This window comes from Neofelis nebulosa, chromosome 7 (assembly GCF_028018385.1).
Source record: "Neofelis nebulosa isolate mNeoNeb1 chromosome 7, mNeoNeb1.pri, whole genome shotgun sequence".
Taxonomy (NCBI): Eukaryota; Metazoa; Chordata; class Mammalia; order Carnivora; family Felidae; genus Neofelis; species Neofelis nebulosa.
Genome location: NC_080788.1, coordinates 122179958 through 122189104, shown reverse-complemented (window position 1 = coordinate 122189104; position 9147 = coordinate 122179958).

Genomic DNA, 9147 nt, shown 5'->3' with positions numbered 1-9147 from the left:
CTAAGAAAGGCAAGGTAGAGATTAATACAAAATATATTAAGTAGTTAAAACGAAGAGGCAACTGGATACCTGGGTTATCTGAAGACTGCCTTTATTTTGAGAAATGCATAAGATTTGTAGGACAACATACTTTCAAGTGGTGACTCAAATGGCATAGTTCACCAAATTCACAAATGACAAGATCTGATCTTTGTATGTTTTCTGATCTCTGTATGGTTCTATAATATCACACAGAGCTTTGAAATATATATTTGGAACCAAGCAACATTCATAGAAACTGACTTCAGCTATAAATCAATTCCTGGCTTACTGATTACTTTTTAAGGAAATTATCTGACAAGTGTGTATATATATATAAGCTGTACAAGGTGATTGAAAATCTTTCTGTAGTGAAAGAGAAGATGAGAAATAACAAAACAATGGTTTGACCTGGGCTTTTTCCAACCTTGGCCACCTCCAACACCCACACCTAGCCGCCACCACAACATACTTGGTACTTGATAGTCTCAACCAAACTCACTCCACTACTCATACTCCCAGTTCTGCACGGCCATGGCTAGCGCTGTGCTCAATGGTTGCTCCTTCAGGGCATGTCTTTACTTCTTACCATGTAACACAAGGCCTGCAGGAAGATTTAAATATCTGCACAAAGAGGATTAGGGCTTCCACTCCTATTTACTCTAGTAGTGTAGGACTCTGCTTCTTAGCAACTATAGTCCCACTGTTGGGCTGTGTGGGATCGTTGGGCCAAGAACTAGCTAGCATGAGTCCTTTCTTGGTCCTTCAGGGCAAATGATGAGTAACTACAAAGAATTTTTTTCATACGACCAGTATTAAAAACGCCGACCGACTCAAGATAACACTGATGACTGATGGCACACTGATCACAAATTGTCCTTTTCAAAAGCTGTGGGAATCTTGACTCTATGTATATATGTCCAGGGTTACTCTGCAATGTGACCAAGGACTGTGCAGATTCCAGATGGCTTAGCAGACCCTGGACTAGAAGTCCCAGTGAACCCTGGGAATACGCCAATGGAACCTTACGAATATGAAATTTCAGTAACTCTTAGTAACCATCTTAGGACAAATCAAGATGGAAACAAACTGCAATACACACACTAGTGTGTACTCCTGTGATTAAAAAAAAAAAAAAACCCTCCCCTGGGGCACCTGGCTGCCTCAGTTGGTGGAACACAGGACTCTTGATCTCTTGAGTTCAAGTACCACAGTGGGTATGGAACCTAGCTTAAAATAAATAAATAAATAAATAAATAAATAAATAAATAAATAAATAAATAAATAAATAAATACAAACTGAAAAAACAAACAACCAAACAAAATAAATTTCCCAACAGTGTAATATTTGCCTTTATAGAAATTTTGAAACTTGTTCCTAGTTTGGGGAGATAGTTCACAGAAGAGCAGCATTAATATCACTTTGCAAACCAAGTTCTTTCTAAAGATTGAATGAGAAAAATCATTGAGGAAAAGGTAGTTTGTTGACAACAAAAATGATTCTAAGAAAATCAATACTACATCTAAGAGCCTTGGCCTGGCAGCTTTTACTGGACTGTTCTCACACCAACAATCTTGTTTTTCTTCTCCAAGCATCCTAACCTGGCTCATCTTCTTCCATTCCAGCACTATGGAAAAAGAAACACCTTTCTTTATTAAGGACTCTTCCTTACAAAGACCTACTTCCATTTTGTCAACTACCACAAGAAAGAAGTTGCAGCAACTTCCAGAATTCAGACCAAGGGCAACTGAACTACACCTATGGATGAATCCATTGCTGATTCAAATTCCAAATGGGAGTGGGGATCTCCAGCTACCTCCAACTGACCTCATATCCTTCATGACCCCAGCCTTGCATGCTTGACAGTTGGCTGGCTAGGGTAGGCTTGCTATATTTAATTCTATTATATAAAGTATGGAGATAAATATGTACGTACACAAAAGTGTATATGTGTATGTATATACATATAATTATATAATGATTATTTGTTAAGTACCCATTATGTGCACAGTATGTTGTCTGAGAGGACAGGGACAAGAGAGTATACAAGAGAATGTGAGCATAAGAGTGGGGATACGGGGCGCCTGGGTAGCTCAGTTGTTAAGCTCAGGTCATGATTTGTGGTTCGTGAGTTCAAGTCCCCATTGGGTGAGCACGGGCCCCGCATTGGGTGACACGAGCCCACTCTGGGTGAGCTCGAGCATGAGCCCCGCTTCGGGTAAAACACGAGCCCCGCTTCAGGTGAACCCCACTTCTCTCTTCTCCCTCTCTCTCTGCCCCTCATGGGATTCTCTCTCTCTCTCTCTCTCTCTCTCTCTCTCTCTCTCTGCCCCTTGCTCACTTGTGCCCCCACCCCTCCCTCTCAAAAAAAAAAAAAAAAGAGTGGGGATACAAAGATGAATTTAAAGGACAATAGCTGAAAAGTCATTTGGCAATATATACATCAAAACTGAGTACACACCTACTCTGTGACCCGTTAATCAGCCCCTAGATATGTGTACATATATTCACTAAAAAAAGAAATAGACAAGAATATTCATAGCTATACTATTTGTAATAGCCACAAGTTGAATACAACCTAGATGTCCATCACAGTATAATAATATATACATTGTGGGATATTTATTCAATGGAATATGTATCTCCGTAAGAATGAAGAGCCAATACATACAACAAATTGGATGAATCTCACAGACATAACAATAAGCAAAAGAAACCAGACTCAAGGAGTACATGCTATATGTTTCCATTTATGCCAAGTTTAAAAACAGGCAAAACTGTTCATTGTTGTTAGAAATAATGACAGTGGTTACCCTTGGGAGGAAGGGATGGGTGATTAAATTGAAGCAGGTACAAGAATGGCTTCTGGGGCACTGATAACATACTGTTTCTTGATCTGGATGCTGGTTATTTAGATGTGTTACTTTGTGAACATTTATCAAGTTAGGACTTGGATTTTCTGTATTTTTCTCTTTTAAAACCTTTATTTTCTTACCGCTTAAAATAAATATTGTATACATCTAAGATGTACAACATGTTTGATATACATATACATAGTGAAATGATTATTAGTCAAGCTCATTCACATACCCATCTCCTCACGTAGTTACTATTTTTTAATGTGTAGTAAAAGTACCTGAAATCTCCAATATACAATACAGTATTATTAAGTATAGTCATCTTGCTGTACCTTAGATCTCTAAACCTGTTCATCTTTGATAACTGAAACTTTGTATCCTTTGATCAACGTCTCCCCATTTCCCCGATCTTCCCACTCCCAATAACCATGGTTCTACTCTCTGCTTCAATATATTTGAATCAAAAGATTCCACTTAGAAGTGAGATCATAAGGCATTTGTCTTTCTGTGTCTGGCTTATTTCAATTAGCATAATGTCCTCTGGTTTCATACACGTTGTTGCAAATGTTGTAAAAGAAAACTCTTCTTTTTAAGGCTAAATAATATTCCATTGTGTGTGTGTGTGTGTGTGTGTGTGTGTGTGTGTGTATACACATACATATACATGCCACAATTTCTTTATCCACTCATCTGTTGAGATACTATGTTGCTTCCATATCTTGACTATTGTGAATAATGCAATAAACACGGGGGGTGCAGATATCTCTTCAAGGTATTGATTTCATTTCCTTTTGGTAGATGCTCTGAAGAGGAATTGCTGATCATATCATAGATCTATTTTTTAATTTTTGAGGACTCTCCATACTGTTTTCCATAATCGCTCTACCAATTTACATTCATACCAACAGTGTATATTTAGTTTTCTCCACATCTTCACCAGTACTTTATCTTTTTTTCCCTAACAGCCTTCCTAACAGATGTGAGGTGATATTTCATTGTGGTTTTTATTTGCATTTCCCTGATGATTAGTGATGCTGAGAACCTTTTCATGTATCTGCTGACCATTTGCATGTCTTCTTTGGAAAAGTGTCTATTCAAGTCCTTTGCTCATTTTCTAATCAAGTTGATTTTTTTGCTATTGAGTTGTAGGAATTCTTTATAAATTTGAGATATTAACCCCTTCTTATATATATGATTTGCAAATATTTTCTTTCACTTATAGCTTGCCTTTTCATTTTGTTGATTGTTTCCTTTGCTGTGCAGATACTTTTTAGTGTGATATAGTCCTACTTGTTTATTGTTGCCTGTGTTACCTGAGCTTTATGTGTCATATCCAAAAATCATTACCAAGGCCAATGTCAAGGAAAATTTCCCCTGTATTTTCTTCTAGGAGTATTACGGTTTCAGGTCTTACATTTAAGCCCTTAATCTATTTTGAGTTTATTTTTGTGTATGGTGTAAGATGAGGGTCCAATTTCATCCTTTAGCATGTGGGTATCCAGTCTTCCCAACACCATTTGTTGAAGAAACTATCCTTTCCCTGTTGTGTCCTTGTCAAAGATTAGTTGACCATAAAACTTCGGTTTATTTCTGGGCTCTCTAGTCTGTTCCATCAGTCTACATGTCTGGTGTTATGCCAATAACATATTGTCTGGATTACTATATCTTGTAGCATAATTTGTTTTTTTTTTTTTTAATTTTTTTTCAACGTTTTTTATTTATTTTTGGGACAGAGAGAGACAGAGCATGAATGGGGGAGGGGCAGAGAGAGAGGGAGACACAGAATCGGAAACAGGCTCCAGGCTCCGAGCCATCAGCCCAGAGCCTGACGCGGGGCTTGAACTCACGGACCGCGAGATCGTGACCTGGCTGAAGTCGGACGCTTAACCGACTGCGCCACCCAGGCACCCCACTTGTAGCATAATTTGAAATCAGGAAGTGTGATTCCTCCAATTTAGTTCTTCTGTCTTAAGATTGTTTCAGCTACTCAGGGCCTTTTGTGATTTTATACGAATTCTAGAATTGTTTTCCTATTTCCGTGAAAAATTTTGATAGAGATTGCATTGAATCTTTATATCACTTTCAGTAGCATGGGTATTTTAACAAAATTAATTCTTCCATTCTATGAACCCAGGATAGCTTTCCATTTCTTTCATCGATGTTTTATAGTTTTCAGTGTACAGATCTTCTACTACCTTGGTTAAATTTGTTGCTAAGTATTTTACTCTTGTTTTACTCTTGATATTATCATAAATGGGATTATTTTTTTGATTTCCCTTTGGGATAGATCATTATTGGTGTAAATAAACACAACTGATTTTTGTATGTTGATGTTGTATTCTGTAATTTTTACTGAATTTATGTTTTAGTTCTAGCAGTATTTTATGGGCTTTTTAGAGTTTTTTACATATAGAGTCATGTTGTCTGCAAATAAAGGCAGCTTTACTTTTTTCTTTCTGATCTAGATGACTTTTATTTCTCTTTCTTGTTTGATTGGCATGTGGTAATACTTCCAGTGTTATGTTGAGTAAAAATGGTAAGAGTGGGCATCCTTGCCTTATACTGGAACTTAGAGGAAAAGCTTTCAGTTTTCCCCACTGCTTATAATGTTAGCTGTGGGCTTTTCATAAGTGGCCTTTTTTATGTTGAGGAAATTTCCTTCTATATCTATTTTGCTGAGAGTTTTATCACAAATGGATGTTGACTTTTGTCAAATGCTTTTTATCTATTGAGATGACCACGTGGATTTATCTTTCATTCTGTTAATGTGGTATATCACATTGCTTGATGTTAAACAAATCTTGCATCCCAGGGATAAACCTCATTTGTTCATGTGTATAATATTTTTGATGTGTTGTTAAATTTCATTAGCTAGTATTTTCTTGAGGACTTTGCGTCTCTATTCATCAGAGATAGTGGTCTATTGTGCTCTTTTCTTGTGGTGTCTTTGTCTGGCTTTGGTATTAGAGTGATGCTGGCCTCACAAAATAAGTTTGGAAGTATTATCTCTACTCCTATTTTTTGGAAGAGTTTAAGAAGGATTAGTATTAATTCTTACTTGAATGTTTGGTAGAATTCAGCCATGAAGCCATCTGGCCCTGGGCTTTTCTTTGTTGGGAGCAGGAATGTGTATTCTGCTACTGGGAGAAAAGTTCTGTATATGTCTATTGGGTCCATTTGGTCTACAGTGTTGTTCAAGTCCACTGTTTCATTCTTTATTTTCTATCTTGATATTCTATGCATTACTAAAAGGGGGGTATTAAAGTCTCAGTATTATTGTACTGCTGTCAATTTCCCTTTCCAGATCTGTCAGTATTTGTTTTATACACTTAGGTGCTCTGATGTCAGGTGTGTGTATGTGTGTGTGTGTGTGTGTGTGTGTGTGTGTGTATAATTGTATATTGTGTGTATTGTATATTGTGTGTATTATATATATATATATATATATATATATATATATATATATATATATATATAACAATTCTTATATCTTCCTGAATTGATCCCTTTATCATTATGTAATGACTTTCTTTGTCTCTAGAGACAATTTTTGACTTAAACTATACTTTGTCTGATATAAATATAGCCACTCCTGCTTTTTTTGGTTACCATTGCTTGCAATATCCTGTATATTCCTTCACTTTCAGTTTATGTGGGTCTTTAGATCTAAAGTGAAGTTTCTTATAAACAGCATACAGTTGGATATTGGGTTTTTTTATCTATTCAAACATCTGTATCTTTTTATTGAGGAGTTTAGTCCATTTCCATTTAAAGTAATTAGGGAAGGATTTACTATTGCTATTTTTATTTATTTATTTTTTAAAGAAAGGCAGACTGCCACATTCAGCGCCTCCTTTGGATGTGTCTGGAGCTTTGGAAGCTTGACTACCCTATATTCTCCTACAAATGGACCTTGATAGTTTGTTTGGAGGTTCTAGCAGGGGAGTGCAGCTGCTCACGCACTCTTGACTGAAGAATGGTTCTCCCCTATCAGGGAAGGTCGTCCTCTCCAACCAAGCTCGTAGCCTTGGGAGGGATGCACATGGAGCGGTGAGGGAGGAAGGAGACACCTGCCTAGCCTGCCAGATCAGCCGAATCAACACTGGTGATCAATGGGGTGACAGATGTCGTAGCCAGATCTCCCTCACATCCTACTACTGCTATTTTTAAAACAGGTTTTTTGCTTGTCTTATAGTTCTTCTGTCCCTCTTTCTCTCATGCTGCCTTCCTTTTAAAACAAAATCTTTATTATTATTATTATTATTGTTGTTGTTGATAGTTTTCAATTCTTTTCCCTTTTTCTTTTCTGTAACTTCTATAGGTATTTTCTCTGATTACCAAGAGGCTTTTTATCTTTTTCTTTTTTTTTTTATTTTTATTTAAAAAAATTTTTTTTTTTTAACGTTTATTCATTTTAGAGACAGAGAGACACAGAGCATGAATGGGGGAAGGTCAGAGAGAGAGGAAGACACAGAATCCGAAACAGGCTCCAGGCTCTGAGCTGTCAGCACAGAGCCCGACGCGGGGCTCGAACTCACGGACCGCGAGATCGTGACCTGAGCCGAAGTCGGTCGCCCAACCGACTGAGGGACCCAGATGCCCCTTTTTATCTTTTTCTGTATGTATGTCTTACCTCAATGAAAGTAAAATCCCTGCCCTCCAGGTATAACAGAATATAAGGAAAAATGAGTATGGTGATAATTTTAAGTCTTAAAAAGTACCATCATCGGGTTTTTGTGCTGAGGACATTTTCAGCTGCAAGTAACAACAAACCAAACTAATTAGCTTAATATAGAATTTCTAAAAAAGGACTTCACATAGGAGGAAGCCCAGAGGTAGAGCAATAACATGATTGGCTAATTCACGGTCTGACAAAATTGTAAAGAACCCAGGTTCTTCCTATCTTGTGTTCATCCATCCTTGGGCTAACTCCCTTCATAAGATGGTTGCCATGATTCTAGAAATCACCCCCACGCAGATAATACTCAGCAGAACTGTTTCGCCCATGATATCTTTTTATTTAAAAATATTTATTTTAATCTTTACTTGAAAAAGCCTTTACCAGAATGCAGACATTTCCTCATAATTCATTGGCCAGAACTGTATCACATGACCATTCCTGCACCAATCACTGCAAAGGGCACTGGGACCACTATGGGTGGCTTCAACTAATCAAAATTTGCCCCTGGTCAAAATGAGGAATGATTACCCAAATTAAACCAGGGCTCTGCCGGCATGAGTCAAGAGGAAAGGCTGCTGGGTAGGCAGCAGACAGAGGCACAAAATACAAGGGGGGGTTGGACAAAGAGAGAAATACCTGGTTGAGAGACTAAGAAATAGTTTCAAGAAGAAGGCGGATTTAGGGATAGGACCTGGAGGATAACAAGGATTTTTAAAAATCAATCAATCAATTAATTAATTAAAATTCAAGTTAGTTAACATACATAAGGTGGAGATGAGAGCTGGGAAATAATTTCAGACTAGTCGGCAAAGGTATGAAAGTCTGAGGGGTATCTGGGGCACACCGAATAGTTCAGTTGAATCTGTGTAGGAAAGTTGTGGGAGATGATGGAGAGGGTCTTGCTCGCCTAACTGAGCAGTGGGAATGTAATGTGAGGTAATGAAGAGTCACTGAAAGTTTCTTTGAAAGAATGTGACAGGATCCGAATTTCAGCAGTGGTGCTTTAAAGGTCTGTCTTGTTGTAATGTATTAGCTTTACATTATTGTGTAACAAATTATCCCATATCTTAGTGCCTTAAAATAACAAACTTTTGCATACTACCCAGAGCAATCTATAGATTCAATACAAAATGCCAATATCAAAATACCAACAGCATTTTTCACAGAACGAGAACAAATAATGCTAAAATTTGTACGGAACCACGAAAGACTCCAAATAGCCAAAGCAACCTTGAGAAAGAAGGACAAACTGGAAGTATCACAATCCCAGATTTCAAGATCTACTGCAAAGCTGTCGTGGTCAAAACAGTGTGGTACCGGCATAAAAATAGACACACAGATCAATGGAACAGAACAGACAGCCCAGAAACAAACCCACGCTTATATGGTCAATTAATCTGTGACAAAAGCGGCAAGAATACACAATGGGGAAAAGGCAGTATCTTCAATAAATAGTGTTGGGAAAACGGAACAGCGAAAAAGAATGAAACTGGACCGCTTTCTTACACCACACACAAAAATGAACTCAAAATGGATTAGAGGCCTAAACTGAGACAGGAAGTCATAAGACTCCTAGAAGAAAACATAGG